This window comes from Agelaius phoeniceus, chromosome 9, assembly GCF_051311805.1.
Source record: "Agelaius phoeniceus isolate bAgePho1 chromosome 9, bAgePho1.hap1, whole genome shotgun sequence".
Lineage (NCBI taxonomy): Eukaryota > Metazoa > Chordata > Aves > Passeriformes > Icteridae > Agelaius > Agelaius phoeniceus.
In genome coordinates this window covers 26688569-26702576 of record NC_135273.1, presented here as the reverse complement: position 1 = coordinate 26702576, position 14008 = coordinate 26688569, and the positions used below count along the sequence as shown (strand labels likewise).

General features: G+C 40.7%; 1 protein-coding gene across 3 annotated transcripts in view; it reads left to right on the top strand.

Moving 5' to 3' along the window:
• Positions 1-14008, top strand: part of BMPR1A (bone morphogenetic protein receptor type 1A) — a 74225-nt gene that overhangs the window by 28466 nt on the left and 31751 nt on the right. Inside the window, exons 2-3 of one of the 3 annotated variants that reach the window (XM_077183333.1) lie at positions 8969-9090; positions 10066-10117. The exons of 1 other annotated variant lie outside the window; for it this stretch is intronic. The gene's annotated coding sequence lies outside the window, so the exon portion shown is untranslated. The remainder of the gene's footprint in view (positions 1-8968; positions 9091-10065; positions 10118-14008) is intronic. One more of the 3 variants, XM_077183332.1, reaches the window with a different exon arrangement.

Sequence of the window (14008 nt, the reverse complement as noted above, 5' to 3'; positions counted from 1 at the left end):
CATGTGGTCCAAATGAATTCTCAAGTTGTCTAGAATAATTTGATATATTTTTCTATGCCTTTCTTTCTTTCTTTTTGTTTTGCTATATGGTGTTATATATGTTAGTGATTTAAAGAAAGCAGAAGACTGGATGCAATGTGGACTCCAAAGGTTCCTCCATCAGAATGTCCATACTCAATGTGTCCTCCAAAGGTTCCATACTCTTGAATGTCAGTGTGTAATCCATGTACTTTCCTATAGAAAAACTTAAATACTTGATAGGTCTGCAGATGGTGAAGGCCTTTAACCTTACTGTGGTGGGAGTGGTGTCTGAGGTGTCTCCTGATTTCCTTATAGAATCTGTCACACTTCCATGTGTTCAGAGCTGTTGAGCTGATAGCTCCTAGTGCTTTGTTGAAGGCAGTGATCTTGTTGGAAAGGTTTTCTCATTCCCATCTACGTGTTCCTGTGACCTGTGTTTCTTGTCAGAAGCTAGCCAGCCTGCAACCTGTGTTTAATATGGTTTTGTGTGTGTGGATTTGGTTTGCATGGCAAGGTTTCTGTTGCAGCTTTTGTGAGAAGCTTCCAGGAACTTGCCCCATGTCAAATGAACCCAGTGCTGGCCAGATCTCGGAGGGACCCACAGCTGGCCAGGCCTCAGCCCATCACTGACGGTGGAAGTGCCTCTGGGATAACACATGTGAGTGAGGGAAGGAGTCCCTGTGCATAGCAACTGCACCTGCAGAGAGGAGGGAGAACATGTCAGAGTAAGAAAAAGAACTCTGCAGACACCAGGGTCAGTGGTGAAGGAGGGGTAGGAGGTGTTCCAAGTGCCACAGCAGATTGCCATGCAGACCATGGTGAGGCAGCTGTGCCCCTTCAGCCCATGGAGGTCCACAGTGGAGCAGAGTTCACCTGCAGCCCATGGAGAACCCCATGCTGGAGCAGATTTATACCCAAAGGAGGCAGTGACCCCATGGAGAGAGGAGCTCATGCTGGAGCAGGTTTGCTGGCAGCACTTGTGATGCTGTGGAAGGAACCTGTGCTAGAGCAGCTTTCTCCTAAGGGACTGCAGCTCCTGGAAGGAATCTACACTGCAGCAATTCATGCAGGACTGCAGCCTGTGGGAAGGAGTCACATTGGTTAAGCCATAGGGGAACTGTTTCCTAGGGGAGGAAGCTCATGCTGGAGCAGTGGAAGAGTGTGAGGAGTCCTTCCCCTGAGGAGGAAGGATCAGTTGAGACAGTGCCTGATGAGCTGATTGCTGTCCCCATTCCCTGTCCCCCTGCTCCACATGCAGGGAGGAGGTAAAGATTTTGGGAGTAAAGTTAAGCCCACCAGAGGGAAAGGATAGAGGGAACATGTTTTTAAGGTTTGGTTTTATTTTTTGTTATCCTATTTCAATTTGATTGAATTTGATTAATTTCCCAAGTTGAAATTGTTTTGCTTGTGACAATTATCAATGAGTGATCTCTCCCTGTCCTTATCTCAACCCACAAGCCTTTTGTTATATTTCTTCTCCCTGTTTAGTTGAGGAGGACAGTGACAGTGGCAATTTGGGCACCTGGCATCCGGTCTGAGTCAACCCACCACACTACTTAAACATTTAAACATTTGTAATGTAAAATTTAAATTTAAGCAAGAAAATATCCATCCTACACACGCAGAGGTATAAGGCAGTGTGGTAGAACAGTAGTGTAGTTTTCAGGTGGTTTGCTCTATAGTATTTTGATAGTGTGCAAAACCATGGAATTCTGAAGTTGTAACAGAATTTATTTATCTTTTTAAATTGAAGGTTCCTGAAAATGTTTCTCACCATTTGAATTACTCTGTAAAATAGACAAATAGAAGAAATACTTGACCTTTTGCAGGAATCTTAGGGGGAGAGAGAAGATCAGCTATCAGAATGTGGTCTAATATGTCCTGTGGGACAGGCAGAAGCTAAATTTCCTTGGCTCTTTTGTCAGGGAGAAATGGCACTCTGGGCAGCATTCCCAGCATCAGCATTAGGATAAGAACATGCACCTCACAGTCTGTGTGCCAAGTGATCCAACTGAATTGGTGCTTGCCTCCACACCAGGCACCCTACCAGTCAGGTGGCAGTTGTGGCCCAGTGACAGTCTGCAGCTTGGGAAATGTGGGGATGCTTTAACACAGCATGGAGCCTGGGGGAGGGGTTTTTTTGGTAAAATTTTTTGCAACTCAGGAAGACTTATGAAGTCAGTGGTGTCCCAAGCTGCCTTATGTTTTCAGGGATGTCAGGCACAGCAGAAGACTGTTAATTGTGGGGCCACTCTGTCATCAGTATCCCAAGAGGAGGCTGAGATTGTGGGTGGAGGAGCTTTGGGCCAGGTACCTCCAAACCTGTGCTAAAGCAGTTGAGTTTTACATCTCTCTTGAAAACCAAGCATATTTGTTAGAGAAATTGTTTTGGATACTTGGAGAGCTGTGGGATGTGATGAAAGAAGGAGTTGCTCAGCAAAGGCTTTTGCCCAGTTGTTACTTGACAAAGCTTGACAAGTCAAATTCTGACTTCACCTCTCAGCACGGAATGAACTGGTGGCTTTGATTTGTCACCACTGCTGCAGGCTGATGGGTTTCCTTTTGAGGGTAACTGCTTTTCTTTTAACAGCAAGCTGCTGTCAGATTCCTTTTACCTCTGAAGTTTGGAGAGTGAGCTGATTTTTCAGCTTCTACTGGCTTACTGGTGAATAATATTTAAGAGGACTAAGAGGAATTCTGCAGTGTTCCTGAGAGCACAGGAGCTTGTGGAGTCCTTCAGATGACTACAGATGATGTAGCTAGGCATGCCAGAATAAAACACTGAAGATATCCTCTAAGAAATCAGGAGGCTTAAACTCTTTCTGGTATGAAAAAATACATCTGCTAGGGCAAAGTAAAGACCTGGTGGAATTATCTAGCCCTGCTGATGAGGTAGAATGAGCCTTGTGCCTGGATTCTCATGGCTCTATAATGAATTATTTATGCCACTTGATGCTGTGGAGAGTAGGGTTGTCACTGTTGAGCAAGAAATCACACAAATTCACCAGGATGGTTTATACAACAGCAGTTTTAATACAAAAATTCTCTTCTTTTATAGATAGGTTCCACACATTCTACTTGGTAGGTTAATTAAAAAAAAAACATCTTTCTCACAAACAGTCCTTGGGAAGAACAGAAAAACAGCACAGGAAAACACCACCTGCAGGTTGTTTACACTAACAAGTTTTCATAGTTTCTCTACAACTCCCTAAAAAGTCTCACATGTCCACTGTGAGAAAACAAATCCCATTTTCCTGCTCTCTGCCCAGGCTGTCACATCCACATATGGTGTATTATAATTTATGCACTTTGGTGTCATTCTGGAAAATGCTTTTTTTTTCTATCAGGTACTGCACAGTCCCACCTTACTCAGGAATTTTTGTGCTCTCATGCTTCTGGTTATGCCCAGGGGCAATGATATTTCAGGAGCTTCATTGTGCAGACCATTTTGTCTTCTATCTCAACAGGCATTGAAGATGATGAAAACAAAAATGTGTAACGAGGGAAGGGAGAGTGCTTGCTTAGCTGCTACATGGTGTGTTGGTCCTTCAGATGCTTCCTCTTCAGGGTATCTTGTGTCTGTGTGTGCTTGCATGGTCGTAAGGCCTCAGAAGGAAAAGCTCAGGTTGTTCTAGGGCACAGATTCTCCCCTCCTATGAAAAGGGGACAAATGATGTGAGGAGTCTTCTGATACCTCTTGAGTAGGCAAGAGGAGCTGTCTGTTCTGCAAAAAAAATTCTTTGCTGTGCTAGGCCTGGTCCATTGAACTTCCAGTTAGTCATGTTCATTAAATAAAACAGAGTCAGGAAGGAAAAGGTTGTATGGCTCAGATAGAGAACAACTTCTCCCTCAAAAAAGAGGGTGATCTGAGTTAAGGAAAAACAGTTGTAGGTTTCTGTGGTTTTTTTTTTAATCGTACAGATTGGTCCTATATTTTCTGTCAGGCTGCAAGGTCAATCAGGAATTGATTCCATTAGTGGCAGCAGCACACATTAATTACTCCACCTGCCTACACAACCAACCAGCCAGGTTAGATTAGTACTGGAATGGCCCAGTTGATGTTTCAATCTGTATTATTTCTGTCCTGTGTGATATGTCATTTCCTTCAAATTGCTTCATGGTAGTATTTGTGAAGTTCTCAGAAATTATTAAGAATGCTTTTTGCCATCAAGGATCCATGCAGTAATCAATAAAAACAACAAAATCTAGGCTTTCCAAGAACAACCTGGAAGTGCTGGAAAGATCAGTGGTGTTCTGAACTAATTTAAGTGTTTTGACCAGATATATAGGAAGGCCAAACCAGTGTAATACAGATGTGAAGAACTGTAAGACGTGAAGTGCTTGAATGTTTTATAATCCCTTGCATTTTTAATACCTTGCAAGAATAACTTAATGATTGTTAATTAAAGCTCATGGGAAGGTAGGTATAAAAGTAATTTTAAAAATTAGCTTTCATGGAGGTATATTTTTACTAGCATGATTTTGAACAATTTTGAACTACCTTGCCACAAAGATCAAATAAATGTGCTTGAACCATGTCTCAGGCTTTCATTTTCCCCTCTTGCTACCTGGAAGACATGGTGTCCAGGGACTGCAAAGTGTTTGTTCAGCCAGTTTATTTCATTTCATTAATTGCTCTCATTGTGTTTGGAAGGGCTGTTTGTTCAATGAGATGTTCTTGCTCATCTACCTTCAGTGTTTGACAGACAAAACCAGCAAGCCCCAAATTTGCCATACAGTATGATGTTCACTTTTCCCAGCATGCTGTGGGGGTTTAGCTCACATGGAAACTTGTTGAAAAAGGTTTCCTTAATAAATTCTTATATTTGGACATGAACTATGAAGTAAAATTTGGAACTTTGGTATGGCTTTGCGATTCAACTTATATTTCAGAGCAGTAGTAGTCCTGTAAAAGCAATAGATGACAAGAATTCTGGCTCTATTTTCTAGTGGCAGTTGTGAGATTGTTAACTGAAGCATCTTCCAGGCTACCATATGGGTCTGCAGCATATTTTCATTGTGCATAGATTGCTAACAAAAAGTCTATTGTCTAGGGCTATAGTTTACCTGAAGAGGAATAATTCTGCTTCTGAAACCTCTACCATCTCTGGTTACCAGAGCTGTCAGCTGGCCATCAACTCTGACACTGTACACAGAGATGTGTTGTGAGCATCACACACTTTTCTCCTTTTCCCTTTTGCTCCCACCCCAAGTCTCAGATGCTGAATGGTTTTGACCTTTTTTTTTTCCTGGTATCTCTGAGTCTGATATCACCCAAGCCTGTGTCTGTGCCATGATTTGAATTTACAGAAACTCCAAAACAAGTGCTGTTTGATAAACTGAAATAAAGGCATGCTTACCTGAATGGGCACCCTGCAGAAGTGCTCTGAGGATGGCTGGAGGAGGTTAAAGAGCAGGAAAGAAGTAACTGGAAGCTGGAGTGAATGGTCAAGTACTTAACCCTGTCTGTACCAATGAGTCCTTGTATGATCATGCACTTAATTGCACTTGAGTTAGTTTAACTCTTATGTTACTTTAAGTTACCTTACCAACTTCTGTTCCTTAAATACACACTGTATTTAACAAGTAGAAGGCTCCTTCAGGAAGAAAGATAATTTAAGATGAATAAAGTAATCCACCTGGAAACTGGTGAGGCAGTTGGAGCAGAGTGGGAATGAACAGAGTGCAGGAGAAATCAAATGCCAGGAAAGTTTTTGGCATCAAAAGAGACAGGTGAGGGAATGAGTTGGATGTGGCCCTGGAACTGAAGAAACCGGAACTGCTGAGAAGGGAAGCAGTAAGTGGAGATACGTGGTAAGACAAGAAACAAGGAATCCACAGGCTGAGTAAGTTTGCTCCTCAAGGCAAGTTAGACTGACTTGAGCTTTGCCGCTGCGAGTCCCTGCGGTCTGTCTGTCTGTCCTGCTCAGAGCTGCTGCTTCCTGCACTCTGCTAGCAGGGGAACCACCCCCACTCCTGAATGAGGTTTAAATCAACTCACTTTAGATTTTCTGACTGTTCCCTGGGGCCTGCCAGTGGCAGAAAATCTGCAGTTTTCTGGGTTATCTGGGTAGCTAGAGTGTTCATGTTATTCTGATTTTTCTTTTCCCAGCTGAGTGCTGATATTTTTCAGTTGATAGTATATAAAGATCTTAAATTTAATCTTGGCATTAAGAACAATTTGTAGATAAATCTGGATTTAATATGTAACTAGTGACAAGCACTGTGAGGCGCTGTACTTTTGAAGTTGTGCCTCTTATGGTTGCTGTAGGTTTGCAAATTCTAATAAAGTAAAGGTATAGTTGTGCAAATATTTTATTCCCTTGTTTCATTTTGTACTTGATGGCACTTCTCTGGAAGATGCCATCAAGAATGGCACTAAACATTTTGAAGAACTTTTATATTAATAATTAAGCAGTTTGGATAAGTGTATAAAAATAAATATTTAAGTAAATTGATTTTTGTAAAATTGAGTATGTTCTCAAGTAGCATTTCATGCTGATGAAGAAGTGGAAGAAATAGTAATGCTGTGAGGTCACTCCTGTAATTTAATAATTATCATTAACTTCTGTCCCATATCTGACAGAGGTTTTGTAGTTTTCCTTTTAAAAAGGGGAGAGATGAATCTGGAACTGACACAAAAATTCAGTAAGTCATAAAAGAGTCTGTGTCCACATTACCAAGCAGAGTGGTGTAATAAGATCAGACCTGTCAGGTGCTGAGAACCTGGCATAAGTGCTATACAGGTGGTGGGAGTTTTATTTCAAGCTGGTCCTGGTCTGATTCTGTGGCTGAATTCCTCTTGGTGGTTGAAGCGTGCACAATGTACACCTGAAGCTCATTCTCTGATCTGATTTTATTCAAAAGAAATCTGGTTCATGTACTTGGTGACTGCTTTGCAATGTAAAGCAAAGCAAGGAAAAGAGGTTTGTTTGGGAGATGGACTTCAAAAGTGCAGTCCTGATTTGAATTAAATGCTAATATAGACATACCTAGAGTCGTGCAGATCAGGAAGTTCACCAAAATAAAGTTGTTTAGTAAGAGAGCTTAGATATCTGATCCATGGGGTTGGAATCAGGAAAGGCAGTGAATACTTAGAATTGAACAGCTACTTCATCAGTTTGGGAGTTTGGAAAAATATAAGGAGGACATTGTTTTAAAAACCAAACAAGAAACCTCTGAGCTGCATTGTTCAGAAATGTCTTTATTCTTGCAAAGCAAACTCTTTAAATAATACAAAGTGGACTTTATATTAATCAGATATTAGATACAGGGAGATTGGAGGTGTTGTAAAAACAGAAAGCACACCAACATTTTTTTTTGTTGTTTTGGAGTCCCTCAGAAGATGAACTTAGGTCCTTTGTTAGAGAGAGGAGAAGAGATAGCTATATTTTACAGATTCTTGACTTTAAAAAGCAAAAACAATCTCTACAAACACAATTGCATGGCTAGAATGTTTTTTCAATTTTACCATGGAAGAAATAAGTCATGTCAGCTTGTCTGCTCAGAGGAGACAGTTGTCTTTAAGAATTGGTGCTATCTGATATTCTGGATGGTTTTGGGTTACCATTTAGCACAAATTTATTATTTATTACCAAGACTATTAAACCTCAGTGTGTGAGGAGCAGTGCTTATAAATGGATGTGGAGACAGAAGTATTCTGACCTTCTTGTAATGGAAAGGTCTTTATGGTGCTTAGGAAGGAAAAGAGAAGGAGAGTGGATGCTGAAACTCTCTGCTGGAAATCATACACATAGTTTTTCTGTTTGCACCCCTCCTGTTAGCCTTGGTATTCAAAAGTCATTCCATCTCTACTCTGTATGAGTGGTTGTATGTTATTTAACAGTATAGCTGGAATGGTGGTGTTCAAGCCTTTGTGTGATTTTCAAGGTTATGATCACTGTCATAAGACTGGAACTTCTAAATGGTAAAATTTTTGTAGGATCTTCTCAAAAGCTTCAGATGATGGAAACATTCAGAAATTGTGACACTGATAAAATGGGAAAAGTTGGCAATAGGTGGCATCTGCTCACTGGAATCAAACTAACAAAGCTGGTAAGCCCATCTTAGCTATCAGCAATGCATCTGAAAATGCTGCGACTTGACACAAGTCAGGCTTGCTCACAATCCTTAAGAGAACTGGGTAAGAACCTGTGCCAGGCTTTCCTCTGCTGCTGGGATGTACAGCAGTTTAAAAAGTTAAACCAAAAATCAAACCCACCTGACTGCCAGTACCTTTGTCTAAATTCTTGGCTTGCTTTTCAGTTCCCAGGAGTAATCATGCCTGTGCACAGCTACAAAAAACCTATCAGTTATTTCTCTGTATATTGCAGTTTCTGGTGTATTGGAACTAATGGTGTGACACCATTGGATATCTGGTGTGGAACTGCAATCTTACAGATTCTCTGGTGTTTATAATAAAGATTGAATTGTGCATGGCTTGTTTTTTCCATGGGTGTCACCAACAATGTATCCTTTCTTTGGACATTAGGGAGAAGTTCTTCACGGAAAGGGTGATGGCACTGCCCACAGAGGTGGTGGAATCATTGTTCCTGGAGGTGTTTTGAGACAAGACTGGAAGTGGCACTCACTGCCATGGTCTGGTTGACAAGGTGGTGTTAGGTCATAGGTTGGACTCAAAGATCTCAAAGGTATTTTCCAGCTAAAGGATAGAAATGTTTTTGTTGGCTCATTTTTAATATGAGCAATTACTGATAACAGTAAAATTATTTTAAATTTTTTTTTTGTGTCAACTGCTGCAACTGTGCAGTTCTTGGATATGCATGACTCTTAGGAAGTTTCTAGCTGGGAGCAGCTCATCATAGGAGATGGTTTCTGTAATTCCAGATACAGGTATCTGCAATGTGCAGTTCACACTCTAGACCAAAAACTGTCAACACAGTTTCTTCAGCCATCTCTTTAATCAAATTGTCTTTGTATTTTGCAGATCAGTAGAAATATGCATTTCCATAATACCACCTTTGAACTAATGAAGTGGAAGTACAGATGAAAACAGTCTGGAGGAAGCTGGAAGTACAATACAGTTTCATTCAGTTTCCTAATTTGGAGGTAAGGTTAATGCATGCAAAATTTTATTTTGAGTATTTCAGGGATAAAAAGCATATGATAAGCAGCCACCATATCTTATAAAAAATTTCAGAGCCACCTCTTTTATGCTAGTGACAGTCTTTAATACCATATTAAAACAGCTGTTTGATCTAATCTCTGTCTCTATCTCAGTTATGAAAAAAGACAACTCAGCCTCAACTACAGAGACATCTGTTGTACAAAGGCACATTGGAAAAGAGTTAGGATATCTGGCAAATTTTGTTTGGTAGACTCTGCTTAGTCATGAATACTACTAATGCTTTAGCTGATTATTAGTTTAGTCTATTATTTTGCTGATATGACTAGGAAAAAGCTTTACACAGTGTCCAGTGGCAGGGCATAAGCATAAGTAGTTGGGTTGAAAACTGGACACAATACTGTTTTGAAAAGGGAAACATAAAACACACACCCCCAACCACCTTCACAAGTTACTTTTTATGCCTTAAAGCCACTGTCTTTTTAAAAAAGATGAGTAGTATTAGAAGCAGTTGAGGGAGGGAGGGAGGTTGTTTTTTGCTTTCCCTGTATGTAAATAGCTGATCTGGCAAAAAATAAAATGGCAACACCACTCCACCACAAAATTTCTCTATCTTCACACAGTTGGTTTTCTTTTTACTAGGGATTATAGGCTTCTAAGTCCACAAGCACACAAATGGCAAGAAGAGGGGAGCTTATCAGAACCAAATAAAAGCAAGTCCTTGTGCTAATTATTCCTGCTCCTATGTACTGCCTCTTGTTTTCATACCTTTTACAGCTGAATTTCAATAGCAAAGGGACAAAGACAAAAGAAAAAAATTGATCATGAGTGCCAAAAGAGGGAAATACTATAAATACCAGATGTGAGCAGGGTACATTGCCCAGGTGTTGATCAGACATTTTATGTGCTTCCTGAGTCAGATCAGCAGTATTGTATTTCATTGCCTGGCCTGCTTTCAGGTATGTCTTTGAGCCCATTTATGAGTTTGGACACCTACAAAAAACAGTAAAGGTGAGTGTTTTTAAATATTTGTTATATACAAAAGGTGTCTTCTGTTTGCATTTAAAACTGCTGCCTGATAGTTTATTTGTTAGCTCCTGATTGGCTTACGGAGAGAAATTGGGATTAAATTTATCTGGTTGTATCTTCCATTTTAGGGTTCAGTGAAGAGTATCAAATGTGTGACAGTTCTCAAGATAGTTTATTTTATCTTTCTTTAATATGGGATCTCTGTAATACAACCCTTCATTGTACTTTTGCTAATTCTACTTTATTTTGTGAATCAGTGTAAAATTTTCTTTCCTCTGACTCAGTAGGGTAAATAGCTGTTTTCATTACACCTGTGAATTTGTGCATTTCTAGTGCAATGCAGCTGGAGAAATTCTGATTAGTATATTACATGTAATTAGTAGGGTTATGTGTGCTCAATTCCCTTCTGCAACTGATGTCCCATATGGTGTTGTCTCTTTAGTTAATAGAAGGATTTTGGTTGCATGATTACTTTATTTTCTTTGGGATGTTGAAAACTGGACTTGGATGACTTCCAGCACCACCCATTAAAATGTCAAATACTCCCTTAGTTTGCCTTGCCTGCAGCAAGGCACGAGTTAGAAGGACGTTAAAAGACCTCTAACATACAACTGCTGAACCAATAACTTTAGTTGACAGTTTAGGAATAACTTCCTACTTTTCAGCTTCTACTGTTGCTAGAGTTGTTCTAGTGTCCTCCAAACCAGTAGTGGCAGGAGCATCTTTTATGTGATGGAGCTCATTCATTCAATAGCCAGAAACACATTCCAGGTGCTTCAGAATGAAGGATACCAGTGCTGAAGTGGTATTCCTGCAATGATTTTCTTATTAATCATCAAGGCTACCTAAGATCCTCTCTGTTCTGTTAGGAAACAATTATTTTATAAGGTTGGGTTAGCTGCCATTGAATTTCCTTGGTGGCAAACTATTTGCTAGGAGTTAATTCCATAACAAACAGGCTGAGCCACTTGAGGCTCAAACCACAAATGGGAAATACAGGTCAGTGTGCTCAAAGCATTTTCCAGGAGTGGAGGAACCAGACATCCGTGTCATCTTGTGAATCAGTTGATCAAAACAGGAAGTGCCAGTGGTTCCACTCTGGGGCTGCTCTGTTCTGCAGTGTCCTCCTAACAGGACTTTGCTTACTACCATTGCCCCTGGCTTATCCCAGCTTGTTCCAGTAGCCTCATCATCCTGACCTCAGACCACACAAAACAAGAGCCTTCCTATTGCTAGGTCAAGACTGTCGGGCTCAGCAAGGTCAGATTAACCTGCTGAGAATCCCTTCATTTTTATGTTGGCTCTGTTTGGCTCAGGAGCTCCTCTGAAAAGTGTCAAGGACAACAGATTTCAAAGAAATCTAGACAAGTTCCTGTGTAGTAAAAGGAAACTAAATTTTCTATTTTATTTCTGTATCTGAGGATGGGAATTTTATGGGGTAGGATAGAGAACAATTTAAGATCTAACAGTGAGAAAAGCATACGAGGAATGCATTTGCAGTGCAGTCTGAAGATATTTATATTGACAGGAATATATTTTGCCACCAAATTATTGTAACATGGATATGTAATTAGAAACATACCAGATTGCCTTTTTTGCTTATTTTCTATTTAGTGTTTAGATTAGGAATAGTAAAATGTAGGTTTCAACTGCGCATTAATACAGAGAGGGATTAATTTTGCTTTCAGGAGTTGTTTTCTTTCCTTTTTTTTCTCCTTGAGCCAAAACAAAGCAAATAAATGTTTCTTTCTGATGGTAGTATTTTGAAGCAGTCCTAAGTAGTTAGTTGTGGAGTAGGTTCCTCTAAACTAGGTTGAAAAGTCAAGAATGTCCTTCTCCAGAGGTTCCAAGGTTGTAAAGGTACAGTAAGTTTCATGAAATGTTAGGTGAAATGTTTTTAAAATGTTTCAGTTGATACAGAATTTAATTAAAATAATTCTAGGGGTCGATTTCAAATGTATTTTAAAATAGTAAATATTAAAATAACAAGCAGCTTAACTTGTTAGCTTACCAAAATCTAAGACTGGTTTAAATAAGAGTCTTTTTATAATATCCTTAATGCCTATAAAGACACTGTGATAGAAACATTCTAATTTTCTTATTTCTAAACCAGATGTATGCACCCTCCTTTAAAAAAATTACTTGGTGTGCCATAGCCAAGTCTATGTAAAGAAAGGATATTTTTATCATGTCCTTAAAATATGTATGTTTTGAGTTTACAGCACAGTACAGGAATTTCAGGGTATCTTGAGTAAAAATCTGAATCTGTTTAGAGTAATTGTAGAGGGGTCAGTAGTCACATCTGTTAGGAGAATTTCCACGGTGGAGATGTGCAGAGGGGTTCCCAAATGGCTACACTTCACCAGGCTTCAAACACATTTTGTTGTTCTAAGATCTGAAATTCCTGTTCTCGTTCAAACATGCTCGTTCAAGTTGCTGGTGTTTGAAAAACAATTATTTGTTTCAGTTGGCAGGTAAAGCCTATGAACGTTTTTTACAGAAACAGTTCAGTCCCAGGCTTTCAGTGGGATGAAAGTGAAGTGATAAGGCATCTGCCTGTGCAGAGGAGAGTCCCTGAAGTCTTTGAGAAGGCAGTGTATGAAAAGAGGGATATTTATACAGGTGTCTTGAAGTTCCGTGCCTTTTGAGTTGTTTTGGAATTTGCAAATGTACACTTGCAATCTACTCGGTTTCCCCTCACCTCAGTAAATTTCATGTTTGGTGATACCACCAATCTCTGAATTAATAAGATTTTTTTAATGGGCAAGGGGGAAAAAAGTTTGCTTTATTGGTCTTTAAAATTTGCACAGGCACCCACCAAAGCCACTCTATCACTCCCCTCTCCATGGGTGGAGGTAAAGACCAGGAGAGGTCACTCACTGACTGCCAGTGATTGCAAAACAGACTCAATTTGGGAATATTGATTAACAAAATCAGAGCTGGGCAAGAAGTAGAAATCTTAAACCTTCTTCCCACTCCTTCCTCCTTCCTGGGCCCTACCTCCCCTCTCCAGCAGTGAAGGGAAGTGGGGAATGGGGCTTGTGGTCAGTTCATCACACGTTCCTGCTGCTGCTTAGGGAAGAGAGCACAGACTGCTTGCAGCTTGGGTCAGTTCCCTGGGGTGCAGCCCTTCAGGCACAGCCTGCTCTGATGAGAGTCCTCCATGGGGTCACAAGTCCTGCCAGGGAACATGCAGTGCGCCAGGACCCTCTCCAGCCCAGGTTTCCCATGGGTCCACAGACATCCACCTGCTCTGGTGTGGGCTCCTTCACAGGCTGCAGGTGGATCTCTGCATCCCCATGGTCCTCCATGGGCTGCAGGGGCACAGCTGCCTCACCGTGGTGTACCACAGGCTGCAGGGGAATCTTCTCTGGCACCTAGAGCACCTCATGCCCCTCCTTCTGCACTGACCTTGGTGTCTGCAGGGTTGTTTTTCTCACATATTCTCCCTCCTGTCTTCTCTGGCTGCAGGCACATCTGTGCAATAACTTTTTTTCATTCTTGAATATGTTATCTTAGCAGCATTATTATCATTCCTGATGGGCTTGGCCTTGGTCAGCAGTGGGTCCATCCTGGAGCCAGCTGGCGTTGGCTGAACAAGCCTCTGGCAGCTTCTCACAGAAGCCACCCCTTTAGCCCCCTGCTACCAAAACCTCGTCACACTGGCCCAATAAATTACTGCAGTCTTTCATCTGCTGCTTTGGTTTCAGTACGGTGCTTAACTCAAATGTGTGAAAAATCTCAAAAGAAAAAAGGGAAATGGAAAAATACTTAGGATGTGGTAGAGGATTGCAAGATACTATATAGTGCTTAATAGAGAAGGTTCAATAGTGATGGCTTTTCTGTCCCCTTTCTCTCTGCCAAAAATAATCC